Raw genomic sequence first — 16,046 nt, forward strand, 5'->3', positions numbered from 1 at the left:
GTGACACCACAGGATATTAGCATCTCACCTCCATAGATCTTCTCCAGACAGCTCGAATCTCTGGCTGCTCTGTGTATTAAAGCTGCACAGGAGTGAGAGCTAATTAGAAATAGTGATTAATCCATCATGCTGGAGGCAGCCTCCCATTTCTTCCACTACATAAATTCAATTTGATACTTAATGGGATTATTAAACATGGACATCCTAGCAGAGTCAAACAATATTATATCCCTACTCCCTAATGCTGAGAAGCCCATGTGAAACAGTTACAAGAAAAAGCAGGACCAGGCTGTTCCGATCCCCAGTGGCCACGTTTCCATGACTAGGCAGTATTTACGACAATGCCCTTGTTTCTGTTTATCAAGACACTGCCTTGGGAACATTTGAGCTGAAATCCCAAGTGGTATAAGGGATTTGATATAACTATCATCTATGCCCTTGTAGAATGAGAAGTGGAGGAGGGGAGAAGTAGAGAAGAGTGGAGAGTGAAATAAATTCATTTTCAAAAGCTGGAGAAGACCTAATTTTCATTATAACAAGCTTAATGTAGCATAACTAGTATTTGTTAGAATCATATAATTGTAGAGTTTGAAGGTACTCTGCCATGCAGAAATACAAAGCTAGTGTCCTCTGGAGAGATAGCCATCCAAACTCTGTTTGAAGACTTCCAATAAAGGGGAATCCACCACAATCTGAAACAATCTAGTAGACTGTTATTCAGCTTTAACCATCAGGTGGTTCTTTCTTATGTTTAGGTGGAATCTCTCTATTTTTCTACTTGAATCTATTAGGCCTTATTCTAATTTCTGGAACAGCAAAAAAAATCACTCCATCTTTTCCATGATACCACTTCAGATATTTAAAGATGGCTATCATGTCACCTCTCAATCTTTTATTTTCCAAGTAAAAGTCTCCAAGTTGTTGGCACAGAAACATTGAATGAATTGTTAAATGTTAAAAGCTGCCTTCAGTCCCCCTCGGGGTAGAGAAAGGCAGAATATAAATATTGTAAATAAATAAAATAATAAACATTGATTCAAGAGGTCAACTCCATCTTAAAATGACAACTAGAGGAATTCAGGCCTTCGCCTGCAAATATCTTATGTACATTTCATAGAATCAAAGTAGGGTTAAGCTGGCAAAAGTCATTCATGAAGAACACAATAGAGAGCAGAGACAGCAGCCTCCTGCTTTTGCCTGAGCCAACTGGGAAAGGCAAGATTATGCCCCCTCCTTTCCTCTCCCAACCCACTGAGTTAACGGAATTGAAAACGCCTGCTGCATTTTGAAGTGATTTTGCATTAACTGAAATAAGCAAATGAAACAAACTGAGGATGAATGGGGAGCATGAAGAGCAGAAAAAGCTGAGGCATTTCAAAAAGCTTTAGAAAAGTGAGGTGAAAGAGGAATTTTCAGAACTGTCCCTGTCAAATTGGGATAGCTTGAAGGTATGCACTTCTAAGAGCAATCATTTCAATTCTGTAGTGTAGAGCGGTACACAGTTTACCCTGGGAAAGGTCATTCAGGGAGTAGAATTAGAACTCTCTAACAGAGAATTATAAAACCTTTCCCAAACCATTAATCCCAAGATTAAGAAAGATAAAGCTATGGTGGTTAAAGTAATATTAAACTGCTATAATGATATAGTACAGATGCTGTTTAGTCTGCCTCATTGTTTTCAGTTGCAGCTTTTTGCATCCTACCCGTCCTCTAAAAAAGAAATCTGCCTTTTGCTGGTGGAGGCCAGACCACATGGGAGTCAAGTCAGAAATCGTTTCCTTGGCATTTGGACTTCATTTTTGTGCCAATGTTTGTTTATTTGCTCTTTCCCCCTGCAAATCCCACTCTGGCTCCCCCAAGATAACATGCTTCTTATTTCCTTTTTGCCCTTTGATATCTTGGTCCCTCTCCCAAGTCCCATAAGCCATTGCTGATTCAGTGTATTTGTGCTGGTATTGTGCCTAATCAAGTATGAGTCCTTTTTATAATTGGGCTAATCCAATTCCATACTAGTTGCTTCCTATCTCTTGTTCCACATAGCATTTTGGCTGAACAGAATGCATTTGGGATACTCCAAAGATACAGACTTTTTCCTTAATTGGCAGCATATGATGTCTAGGATTTCATAGCAGATTTCTCAAAGAGATGCTTTGGGACAGACAAGCTCATAAACAGAGAAAGCCTATTCCCAATCTTTCATCTTTTATTCTCACTTCTAAAAATCTATCTTTCTTGACAGTGCAAGCAAGAAAAATCCTCATCTCTGCAGTTTCAGAGCTCCTTTTGGTAAATGCTAATCTCCATGACTAAATATCCTCAGGTCCCACTCTCACTTTTAATAGGATAGTAATGTAAGCGGATACATAAGGATTATTCCAATCCTACCCAGTAGTTTCATCCAGCAACTGCAGTATCTTTGGTAACCATTACATAGTGTCTTCCCCACCCTCTTCAGAAAAGAAGTGCTTATCTTGATTTAACAAGAAATTATTGGACAACAAAATACGGAGTTGCCAAGTCTCAGCAAAACAGGATTAGCTAATTGATTACGAACAAAAATACTAAGATGGATCACAAGTTTCCTCAGGCAGATTTCTCCTCTCTATTCTCTGTTGCTCCAAGCAAACAATTTATTCACGGTGTTCATAATCTGTTTGATAGAAGTCCTTCCCCTTAACATGCCCCATTTTAGTAGCTAGCTGTTGGAATGAACAAGAAATGTTATTTAGTCACAAGTGACATCCTGTTGAAAACCTTTATTTTAATTAGAGTAGTAGGTAAAAAGGCAATCTAGTGAAGATAACATTTTTCACTTGCATGTTTACTTCACATTATGCTTACTGTACAGTTGCATTTATTTTTCTCAAAGTAATTATACAGACATGGGGATGTGGGTGAAGGATTGCAGTTTGAGGGAAGGCTTTTATCTCCCTTCCTCAACTTGGCTCCCCATAGGTAAGGGTGAGACCGGTTTGTTTAAATGAGTTCTCCCCAACTGTTGCAACATGAGGCTGGGATTCAACACAGGTACTAAACACAGCCTCTGGTTGTAGTTGCAGTTATACTTCACTTGGTCTCATCCCAAATAGAATTCTGGCTAACTGAGCCTGCAAGGAAAGAAGCCCATACCAATAGATATTTGCAAACTGAAAAATTCCAAAGCTAAAATAGCCACCGCCACATTGACAAGATGTCATCTTCTTTTAATATGCAAGTAGTAAGATCCCCTTATCCCCTATATTCATTTTCCACAGTTTCAGTTATCCACCATCAGGGCCATAGCCAGAAAAACATTTTTTTTTTGGGGGGGGGGGGGAGGGGGGATTTTTTATTTTTTAGCGAATCATGAAGAGTAGTTCCTTAATACACAATAATTTAGAAATCAGGCACTGTCGATAAACTCAAGACAGATAAGATTCAGTGGTCACTCATAGTGATTTGGTTAATCAGTTAAAATTCATGAGTAAGCTAGGTTTTTAAAGAAACTGACAATTTTATGGGGGGAAGGCTGAACCCCTAAACCCCCCTTGGCTACAGCCCGGTTCACCATTGTGTCTATTGGAAGTGTTTGTGGTTATCTTTTGGTCCTCCAGTATGATTATATGAGTTGTTTTAAAGACATTGACTTACCACCTTTATAACAACAACAATAACAACTTTTTTTTTACCCTCCCTCCCTATGGCTCGATGCAGGGTAGTAAATAGAGCACAATTATAATGCATATATCAAAATACACACATTTTTATGCAATTGTCCGTTGAAGAAAGTTGAGGAAAGTTGGGAGCAGATCTGTGGGGCAACAGGTAAGCAGGAAGGGACATATACCAGCAAAAGTACAAGGGTTCAGTACTATTCCTGTTTGATGGCCTTGGACAAGGGGGTCTTACTGTATTGAGCAGCTGAACTTTTAAAGCCTTTTTAAAAAAATTTAGGTTATTATTTCGATACTCCTTTCCTTATAAAAGTTACAAGCCCTAGTTGTAAAAAAAAAGATAACATTTTTGAGAAAATGTCTACAGCATATATTGAATTTTAATAATACTACAGCACATAGTATTCCAACTAGGTAACATTAACAATAACAATACTTTATTTTTCTATCCCACCACCATCTCCCCAAAGGGACTCGGGGCAGCTAACATGGGGCCAAGCCCAAAACAGAAACAAAATATGACAAGTTAAAACCACTATCAATAACTAAAAACAGTGTCAGCACAACAATCAAAATAAACAATCAAAACAACTCCTAAAACCTTCCACAAAATGTGGTCACCTCTCATGGTGTTTTAGCAAACTGCAATCCAAAAAAAAAATTGTATGTTAAAACATTGGAGGATTCAACTCTTGACTTGGTCTTCTATTCTGATTCTTGCCCTTATTCTGCCCTTGCATTCAGCACCCCTTCCCATGTCTTCCAGTTTCCAGCAGAGGACAAAGAGGAAAGACCGGAGTTGTGGTGCTCATACTGTTGCTAAAGAACTGCAGTGTCAGAGGTGTCCCTTGTGATAATGTGGGTATATTTATCATTTTGAAAAAATATCATGTATCGATGAGGCTAGCAGTGGCAGGATGTAGTTGCTGGATAACGGGTGAGAAATCACTGTAAGGAGAATAGAAAGATAAAGAAGATGCTGATGGACACACAGATAGATAACTGTCGACATAATAACAGAGAAGCAAAAATGCTTGTCAGTTGATGCCCCTCTTACACAAGGCCAAGTATAAGTTTGCACAAGGAAACGTTTCCTGTAAACAATTATTTTCAGGAGCATTCCTCTTGAGATTTGTGGTGTTTTAGTTTGAAATATTTATTCCAGGATTTCATGGCATCATAGCACTGCAGATCTGGAAAGGCCATAAGCATAACCTAATCCAGGGGGAAGTGTGGTTCACAGGCTGAATGTGGCCCCAGAATCTCACTTTGCAGTTTCTGAATTCCCCTCCAGCCTCCCAAAGCTCCCAACATTTATTTGTGTGTTATTTTCTAGCAATTTATTGGAAATTCCACCCCAACACATGAAAGTTTGCCCAAAAAAAACAACAAACAAACAAACATCCCCCACAACTCCCCAGAACTTGTTTTTCCCCACAAGCTCTGCAGAACCATGGGTTCGGGCTCCTGGGGTGCCCAGGCTCTGAAGGATCAAATTCAGACACAAACAGAATGAAGGTTCAGATCACACTCTCTTCTGGCTTTTTCTTGGCTGGGGTCGATGCAGAGCAACCAAGGAACATCCGGGTGCAGCTGAAAGAAAACATCAGCTATTACTCTCCCTGGTTTTAAGAGCAACAAGATGCTGCTTAGGTGCCGTTTTCCAACTACTAAATGGCTAATTTACCACTGGGAAGCTGCCTGTGTGGACAGAGCATTATATTCTGATGGTACAACATAAAATCTTAGATATTAAGATGCTAACTTCATATATCTTACATATCAGATGCCCAGCCCAGGAATGCATTTCAGAAAAAAACACTTCCATAAATCATTATACATATACCCATATATATTTTGCTTCATTCAGACAAATTATGATTGAATGAAGCAAAGGGGATCAGGATTTGTCCCTCTAGCTATCCAATCCTAGAACTTGTGTGCCAACTGTGCCTGATCTGGCCATGGGAGCACCCGTCTTAGTCACATCCAGGCTAGATTACTGTAACGCACTCTACATAGGACTGTCCCAGAAGAGTGTTTGGAAACTTCAACTAGTTCAAATGTCACTTGCTAGACTGCTTACAGAAGTAGGATATAGAGAACGAACTACTCAGCTCCTGAAGCAGCTATAATAATAATAAAACTTTATTTATACCCGCTCCATTTCCCAAAGAACTCGGGGCAGCTTACACTGGGACAAGCCCAAAACAGTATTACATCAATAAAAACAGCAACACAATAAACATCTTGCAAAAGTTAAAATAACTGAAAACTGATCAGCAGCCAGTGGAGCTCTTTTAATAGTGGGGTTGTTCGCTCCCTATAATCGGTTTCAGTTAGTAGTCTGGCCACTGCACATTGTACCAGTTCAAGTTTCCGAGCCATCTTCAAGGGCAGCCCCACGTAGAGTGCATTGCTACACTGGCTTCCGGTTTGTTTCTGGGGGCAATTCAAGGTGCTGGCTTTAAACAGTTCAGGCCCAGCCTACTTGAGGGACTGTATCTCGTTTGACCAATCCACTCAAGCCTTGAGATCCTCAGGAGAGGCCCTTCTCTCAGTCCCACTACCATCGCAGGCATGTTTGGTGGGAACGAGAGAAAGGGCCTTTTTGGTGGTGGCCCTGCGGCTCTGGAACTCCCTCCCTAATGAGGTACGATTGCCCCCCTTTCTTACTGGCCTTTCATTCACAAATTAAAACTTTTCTTTGAAGCCAGGCCTTCCCAGACGAATGATAATAGGCACTGCCAGTCTGATAATATTTGACAAATAACCTCAGTGGCCCGAGGTTATGGATGCTTTTAAATGGTGCCTGATGTAAGTTTCAAGTGTTTTATATTATATGTTAAATTGGGTTTTTATATTGGTATATGATGTTCAGCTCATTATATATTGTGTGCAGATGTATTTGTATTGGTTTTGTATTTTGTAAGCTGCTTTGAGTCCCACCCATGGGAGAAAAGTGGGATAAAAATGAATAATAATAATAATAATAATAATAATAATAATAATAATAATAATAATAGCTCTAGATAGCATTTAAATGATAATAGGAAATACTCCATTTTACCTTCTGAAGTCAGAGACGGAGGTCCTACTTTGGGGTAGATCTGATGCTGAACCGCTCCTTCATTACATTTATGGAAACCTTCATCAGGGCTCCAACGTAATGAGAAATTAAAATGAGAGGATTAGGAACATGACCTGGGCAGGGGCAAAGGCCTCTTATGGCAGCATCAATGCTCCCCGAGTTCCCAAGCCTACTTTCAACATGGTGATCATACAATGGAATGTTAAATCAGATGATTACATAACTGACATTAAATTGATTGTGTTCCTGTTGCACATTGATCAGTACCTACAGCATTAAGGAGCACAATGTATGCACATGAACAATGCCTTAGAAGACACAAAACTGGTAAAACTATAACACTGGTGGAATGCCATCTGTACAGACATAATCAGGGTCCGAATGTTGTTAGAATCCAACAAGAAAAACCAACGCGATTCTATTCCTAGATGTTTTGCGTAATGTTGGGAGAAATGGGTAGATAGCATGATAAATAGTGTTGTGACAATCAAGCGTCAAAGTGTTGCAGTTTCACATCCATCTGCCTTAATTGTAGAGTTGCCCTGTAAGCTGCCATTTCCTTTAATCATTCACAGATAGATTTTGACCACAATAATTGATGTTCATGAAAACACAATTGTCATTTAAATATAAGAATTCTCCACTCATAAGAGTTTTAAGTTGTACAGAGTACAAGAAAAAACACTGAAAGGGTAATAAAGAATATATATTTTTATTACTTTTGTTGTTTGGAGTGTTAGAAAAGAAAAAAAACTTCTGGTTTAGTTGTTAACTTCTTACAATAAAGAGAACAGCAAACAGGAGGAGACACAGAAGTTTTCAACTGCATAGAATATTTCCTTAAAGAACGCTAACATTAAATAGGAACATTATACAGGCTGAATATCTGTTATCCAAAAATGCTTGAGACCAGTAGAGTTTTGGATTTTTGGAAAACATGTATTTGCATATACATATATAATGAGATATCTTACATATGGTACCCAAGTCTAAAGATAAAATTAACTTAATGTGCTCTCGAAGGCTTTCATGGCCAAAATCACTGGGTTGCTATGAGTTTTTCAGGCTGTATGGCAGTGTTCCAGTAGCATTCTGTCCTGACATTTTGCCTGCATCTTTGGCTGGCATCATTTCATATACACCTTAAACATCTAACCTGGAGATAATTTTACACAACATTTTAAATAATCTTGTGCATGAAACAAAGTTTGTATATACTAAACCATCAGAAAGCAATGGTGTCACCGCCTCAGCCACCTGTGTCAACAATTTCAGATCTTGGAATTTTGGGTAAGGGATGCTCAATCTGTATCAAATCTTAACAGGTTTTCACTACTATCAATCAGCAAACTGTTTTAATACATTTAACACTGAAACAATAAATAGCAATACTATTAATAATAATATTTTCATGAGTTTAATCCTAGCCATCTGCTTGATCCCCATTTCTTAGCAACCCTGAATCAAAATACCTGTACGTCACTGTGGTTACTTGGGAAAAATTCTGTTAACCTCAACTTAGGCACATAGACCATTTCCAAGAGCTCTCTTATATTCATTAAGCCATATTCACATAGTAGTGTTCTGGATTCTCTCTGCTAGAACCTCCCTGTCTGGTGCTTCATAACATGTAAGTATAGCTTTAAAGGCTTAGCCATGCTCTTGCAATCATTCCAGAATCGCCATGTACTTGTATACACCCCCATGCCTGATAGTTGTCTCAGAGAAACAACTTTTTGGCATGTAAAGGAAGGATAGGTATCCTCTCTGTGGCTATGCTTAGCGGGCAATTTTAAGAACTGTAGTCCAAAAATCAGGAGCTAGTTTAAAGAATAGGAACATATATTAATACAGTTGTGTCAACGCTTCTCCTACATCAGATTTACTTTTATCCTTGACTTCCAAAGCAAATTTGCATTCGTTCATTCTTGAGCCACTATGGTACGAACTTCAAGTAATTTTGTGGATCAGATTTGTCCAATGCATGGGCAGAACTGAATGCCTGATAATAAAAAGCTGAAGTCCTAGTGTGAGTACACTCTAATTCAGTAGCAATTTGTTTGAGGAAAATATCCATGGGGACCATTTGATATCAGCTCAGCATGTGCCTTTTAAGCCACTTTGAATCCAAATTTTAGGGATAAGGTATAGACATTAACAGTCATTAATGGCAAACTGCAGGTTCTATAATGGAGTTTACCACACTTGGTTTTCAATTTCCAAATTGCTCCTAGCCTGTGATTTACTTTTTCAGGTCTTCTTCACATTTGTTTATTAGCATGCCAGCCATAGTCTACATTTCTGGATAGGATTTAATTTCAGCAGCATACTTATTTTCTTTTTGCACTCATTTAGAAAGACCAGGCAGTTGCTGCTGTGCCATGTTCTGATTATATAGATGGTGAATGTTTGAACAAAATTGAAACCCAAAATAGATTTGGACAAAATTGAAACCCATCTCCAAGCTTCTTCTCATGTAAAGGCACTTATGGTACAGACAATTATTCTTACCAAAGAAATTCAATTTCATCTTATTTTGTTGTTCCATTTTAACATAGAATGAATTTCTTTCTAAGAGACCTTTTAGACAACAACAGTGTATTCTTTGTTAGGTTTCTCCACAGCTTGCAAGTCAGACAGGTATCAAGTCAGCACCATCTGAGATAGACTTAAATGTCCCTCATTCTCATAATGGCCTTACAGAGCTTGGCACAGAACTGGGGCTAACATCAATAGGTGAAATTGCTGCAGAGCTGGCTTCTAGAAACTAGAGTATTGCAAGGTTGGCAGAAGCTGGGGCTAATAGCGGGATTCGAACCACTGAATTTCGGGCGGCAAGTTCAGCAGCTCAGTGGTTTAACCGCTGCGACGCCACCACGCCCCCCCTCTCTCTATATATACATATTCCTTCATTCCTTCCTTCCTTCTCTGAGTAGAGTGGCAAAAGGCATGTGTGCCCTAGGAGATCTTTTAAAAAGCCAGTCTTATCTACTCTCTCCAGTATGGTGCCTTTTCTGATCTTTTTGAATGCTTGAGTGGGAAAATGTTCAGGGGTAGTTGGCCCCCTAAGGTGGCATTGGTGTTTTGCCCTCTGTATGGAATAGCCCTTGACTTATTCATGGATCATATTAAAATTCATAATTTTGGCTCCAAAACTTATTCTTAACTTACATTCAAGGTCAATGTATGCATGAACATATGCAGGATAAATGCCTAGAGAGCATTTCTGCAAGAGCAGAGCTTTAATGTTCACTTTCTGCACAACATCCAGAATCTGCCAACTAAGGTCAGATGATTCTGGGAATTCCATTGAAGAACAATAACTTTTTCCAAATTTTACAAAACACAAATAAAATCAGGGGGTGCAAAATGGAGAACATGAAATAAAAGTAAGGAGAAATGCAGCAGCGGGTGCATAAACAGGCCTCTTAAGGAAATCCTCCTAGATACTTTGGAAGGAGAAGTGAAGATGATGGAATATGGGCCCCTGCAAGGCTCCAAGCCAAGTTTCTCATCGCAGCCAGAACATAAATTTTGCAGAGATAAAAGTCAGTCACATTACAAGGCTTTAATTCCACCCAGAGGAATGAATGACTTCACAAACCACTTGAGCTTTGCCCTTCTAAGTGGGCATCCCAGGGTGGAACAGTAACTCTCCCACAACACCGCTTCCTGGCATCTATTCCCAATCGATGCTTTGAGGTAGAAAATTTAGTGCTACATTTAAACTACAGCTAAGAGGGCAAGAACAAACCTTTGTCACCTCTGTGACTCACAAAGGAACAGTTAATACTATGGGAACATGTGTCCCATGTTTGTGAAGCTAGCTTTGACAGCGTAATAAAAATAATTGATCACAACCCTTTCCTCTGAATAAGATTAAATGTAAAGGACAAGGGATTCAAATGAATTATACACCACCATTATAAATGATCTGTTTCAACTAATGATTTAAAGAGTAAGCGAGTTTGAGAACTCTTTCAATTTTTGGATGCTTTCCACATATATTAAAAATCTAGAGCTAAATTGTGAGCTCATTAAAAATTGTATATGTCCCATTAAAATGATATATAAAGAAATGTTGAGTGCAAGTGGGAATATTTCCAAGTCAAAGTGAATCAGCCACTGAGCAACAGTCCATTTTTCAAAGTGTCTCAACAGTGGGAGCACCTTTATGAGAACTGGCTTTTGAAAAGAATTCTGAGGCTCATCATGACAGCAATTCACACTGGTCTATTTCTAAGCATTTTTTTTTATCACTGGGACAAGGATTATCCTGGGTTCAGGGCTGTAGTTCCAGGGGGGAACAAAAGGGGGGGGGGGTGCCCTCAAATAAGAATGCTTCCCCTTGCCACGAGATTTCCTTTCAGCACTGCAGAGTTAGACACTGAAAAACATTCACAGCTAGAGATTTTATATTGGCTATGTTCAGATTCCCTCGGCAATTTTGCCTGCTCTTTTTCTTTGGATGCCTTTTCTATTTCTAAGTACTCAACTAAAGCTTTAAGTTACTGCAATGCAAGAAATTTGAGAAATGAAAAAAAAATCTCAGTTGGTGAGGTGAAATTCCCATTTGGAGGGTGCGATGTCTCGTTTTGGCCTCTGCCCATAGCTACGCCCCAACTAGACTTTTGTGCAACTTTTTTGAAATTGTTGGGATGGTAAATTTACTGCAACAAATCTTACTTCCCCATGTGCTTTGACCTTTTAGCTTTAATTATGGAGGATTTGTGTCCCACTCCATCCTTACAGGCACTTTAATGCCACATATTGCCTAGACTCTAAAGCTGTTGAAGGCTCAATTCTACCCTGCGATAAGAAAGATTTTTTAAAAGTATGGACGAGAATTATGAGGCTCCTCCAGTTTTGTTGAACTGCAACTCTACTTCCCCACCCACTGGGAACTGAAGTCCAAAAACAGCTGGGGTTAATTCACACTACACCCATATATTGGTATATTTCCAACATAACTGCTGTGGCTGCATCCTATGAAGGTCTGCAGTTCAAGGGGAGGCATTTAGAATTCTTAGAGAGTCCTGGTACCTCATCAAACTGCAAACTACAAGATTCCATAGGATTCAACAATAGCAATTAACATGGAATACTACTGCCATAATTGCGTTGTGCTAATGAGCTGCTTAAAAGCTGCATGATTCCCACTTCTGGTCAAAAAACTATATATATTCCCTATTCCTCGGGCTTTTACATAATAATATACAAAAAGTGCAAACAAAATGTGCCAAACTGTTAGTGGACAGCAGTGGCAGTGGAAGGTGACATCAGGAGAGGATCTTTCAGAGATGACAGCAGTGGCACCATAGCTAAAACTGGCTAGTACTGTGCAGAGGTGGGTATGATAAACCTCCTTCTGAATATCAAAATGAAACAAGAAGATGAATCTCTCAGATGGCTAGGCACTCAATGAACTACTGAGGGGGCAAGGGGATGCAACTAGACTCAAACTGACATGGTATTTGTTTACTAGTTAACAGGTTCAGAAGTAAAAGTCCAAAGCTCCACAAGATATAGGAACATGAAAAGCGAAAAGCATGAATCAGAGGAAGCTAGATATAAAACACTGTGATACTTAGGGAGAGTGAATCAAAGTGGACATGAATGGGAGTTTCTAAGTCAGGCTGGATCTACACTGACCTAGTTAATACAGTTTATCTGCTTTGAACTGTATTATAGGAGTCTACACTGCCGGAAAATATGAGATAAGCAGATAATCTGGGATCAGATCCTGGGATATAGCGCAGTGTAGATCTAGCCTCAAGTAATATTACAGTATTTTACTCAGTAAATGGAAATCCAAGAAGAAATTGCATAAATAGTGAGGAGAGATGTAGCAAAAGTAATAATAGGATATAATGCAAAGTCTGACCAAATCATGTCAACAACACTTCAGGGAAAAACCATCAATATAAACATAATCCATGTTTATACTCCAAATGCAGAGATAGAAGAAGGAGAAATGGAACAATTGTGTGCTGGAGTCCTGGAAGAAATGGATCATACACCAAAAACAGTACGTTTTGTTAGTCAAAGACAATGGGAATGCAAAAGTAGTAAACAGAATATAATCAAAATTATAGGAAAATTTGGCCTTGGATAAAGAAATGAAGAATGACAGATTGAATATTGTGAGACCAACAGTTTGTTCATCACAAACCCATTCAATCCCCACAAAATAGTATACCAGGGATTGCATTAACCATAGAACCATTGCATTAATTTCTCATACAAGCAAAGTGTTGACCAAAATTCTACCACAAAGACTTTTATCATATGTGGAGTGAGAAATGCCAGAAGTCAAAATTGGTTTTAGGAAAGGAAGAGGCACCCAGGGATCATATTATAAACATACATTAGATAGTGAAGTTCATAAAATAATTTCAAAAGAAAATTAGCTTGTGCTTTATGGATTCTATTAAAACTGTTGATTATGTAGACCATGAAAACATATGTATTGCTCTTAAAGAAATGTCTTTGTCACAGCATTTGATTGTCATTTATCAAGAATGCTGAGAACCTAAGTTTTAGCCAAAAGACCAGAGGTTCCTCAATCCTCATTTGAAAATTGATTTGTGGTTGGCGGGAAATAGTTGAAACGTGTAACACCCTAGCTATGTCTCTATAGCTTTTTCAAGGCTAGGTGGCATTTTAGTCACTCCCTGCTCATTGGTCCTCTGATTTAAAGGCATTTTTGACACTGAAAAAACAAGCAGATCACAGATAAATAAATATTGGAATTAATCATATTTTAAAATAAATCCAATATTATTATTTCCATTTTTCACAATATTATCACTGTATAAAACCTTAGAAGAAAAGTACTATTGAATGCCTGTTCTTACTTTTTTAAAAAAAGAACTGAAGCACATATGTAATTTACAGTATTTACACGTTTACATAATTACACTAAGCATCATCAAGCGTTTCAAGTGTTTTTTGAAAAACAAAATCATTGGTAATTACTTTAAATAATTTTGCCCTTAGAATTAACAAGCATTTTCTCCCACTTTGCAACACCTAATGAAAATAAGTGAAAAGCGATTAAGCTATGCTTTGATGTTAATTATCACAGTTATATAGAATGCCAGTGGGTATGTGCAGCCCTCATTTCATTTAGGAAAATTTGATTATTAGCTTCAGCTTTAAATTCCTGGGTTCCTTCTCTCTCCCTTTTCTTTCTTAAATATAATTTGATAGAAGAGTTGAACTTTATCCATTTTTCAGGATTTTTCCAGATTGTTTATAGGGAGAATACAGTAGCATCCTGTTAACCAGTGTTTACAGACGTCCTTGCTTGGGAAGAGCATGCTAAAGAATTCACAGTTTTGGTTACAAAATACAGGTATCTCCAGGTATTAAACTATCCAAGATCTTGGGAGGAAGGCTATATCTCAGTCCCACCACCATCACAGGCACATTTGGTGAGGGTGTTGGTGGAAACCTTCTTGATGGTTGCCTTTAAATTATGAAGATTTATGGAGATCACAGAAGATTCATTAGGCCTCTTCTTTGCTCTCTTTCCACTATAACTTCTTAATTTTGTCACACTTTTAATTTTGAAATCATGTGTCATGAATGTGTCTCCATTGTGGTATGCTGCCCTTTTGTTAGTTATGTTTTAAATGTGCTTAAATTGTTTTAACTACATGTTTAATTGAATTTTAAAATGCTGGTAAAATAAGATTTTCATTAAATTTTTTTTTAAATCATTTTAAGGCACTTTCAGCATCCATGCTTTGAGAAAAGCAGAATGTTAATTGATAGATCTTTAGCTATCTATTTGGAAGGTGTACATACTTTGAAGGCACCATATCCCATCTGATCTTGGCATCTAAGAAGGGTCTGGCCCAATTAGCACTTGGATCAGAAACTACCAAGGAATACCAAATGCTGTGGGCTATGTTTCAGAGGAAGGAATATATCATTGTGGTTTCCTTGGTAAGTTATATTCAGATGGGCTTCCCTTTACCTTCCTCTGTGGCTGAGGTTATGTGACTTTCACAAGATCAGCCCATGACTTCCCATGGTTGAGCAGGAATTCAAATCCTGGTCTCCAGACTAGACTCATAGTCCAATACCCAATCCATTATGTCATGCTGGCTCTGAAAGGCACATATGCAAACAAAGTTATATGATTAGCTTTATTTGTTCCATCTTCCATTTTCCTAAGTAGTACATTCATATATCACTTTCATGATGCACTAAAGCTGGACCTGGCAATGCATGGCCTGTGGGGTCCATGTATTTTTAAATTTCTCTATTCCCAAACTGGACCCAAAGCCCCTGGAAGTGGGGTCCATGTATTTTTAAATTTCTCTATTCCCAAACTGGACCCAAAGCCCCTGGAAGTGAGGTCATGTTGGTCACTTTATCTATTTTTAAGGGCTTTCCCAGATAGTGTAGCATCCTGTTAACTAGAGTGTTTACACAAATCATTGCTTAGGAACAGCAAGATGACCCTTAGACCTCTGACCCCATTCTATTTCCATAAATAGGTGAAAAAGTGAACTTCCTCCTTGAGTTCTCCCTCAATTACAATCCTTCATCAGATTCCTTATTTAAACTGACAAGCTCTCTAATGTAAACAACTCCAGGTTCCCGTTGATTTAATTTCACATACTTTGAACCTGCTATCTGCTCTGATAAATAATCAGAACAAAGAAAGCAATTTCCTGGGACAGTCTGAGAATGTTGATAGACCAAATGTATTTTTAATTAGCATTTAATATTTCCCTGAATACTTACATGAGGAAAATGACCTGTAAAACTATTTAAGATAGATTATGAATTCCTCTGTTCTGAATTAATTCACCCAAGCCCCCACAATAGCACAACTCCATGAAAACAAAATTAAAAATATGGAAAAACCTAGTGGAGAATGGAGAAAAAAGATCAGAGTGGTTTCTCTTATGAACCATTATGTCCTCCTTGCTCACGTATCAGAAGTGGTGTGATTTTACCCTCCTTGGGAATGGGAAGCGGCAACCATATAGAACCAACTGACCAGCTATGAGGAAAACTGCAGTAGAATGAGACATTTGCAACAGAAGCAATAGTTGGACAGTATTATCAAAGCACAATCCAATTTTTCCCAACAAGGAAAAGTGGTCTGACTACAGTACAATATATACCACAAAGTATAAACAGAATATCTCTATCTATCTGTTTAGATGGTATAAATACCCTGACGGCACCATCTGATCTTGGAATGACCAGACATGTTTTATCACTTTTATCACATCAGGAATACCAAGAAACATTCATTGCCTAAAAATTCATAATGTTAC

The sequence above is a fragment of the Anolis carolinensis genome, chromosome 1, assembly GCF_035594765.1.
Source record: "Anolis carolinensis isolate JA03-04 chromosome 1, rAnoCar3.1.pri, whole genome shotgun sequence".
Lineage (NCBI taxonomy): Eukaryota > Metazoa > Chordata > Lepidosauria > Squamata > Dactyloidae > Anolis > Anolis carolinensis.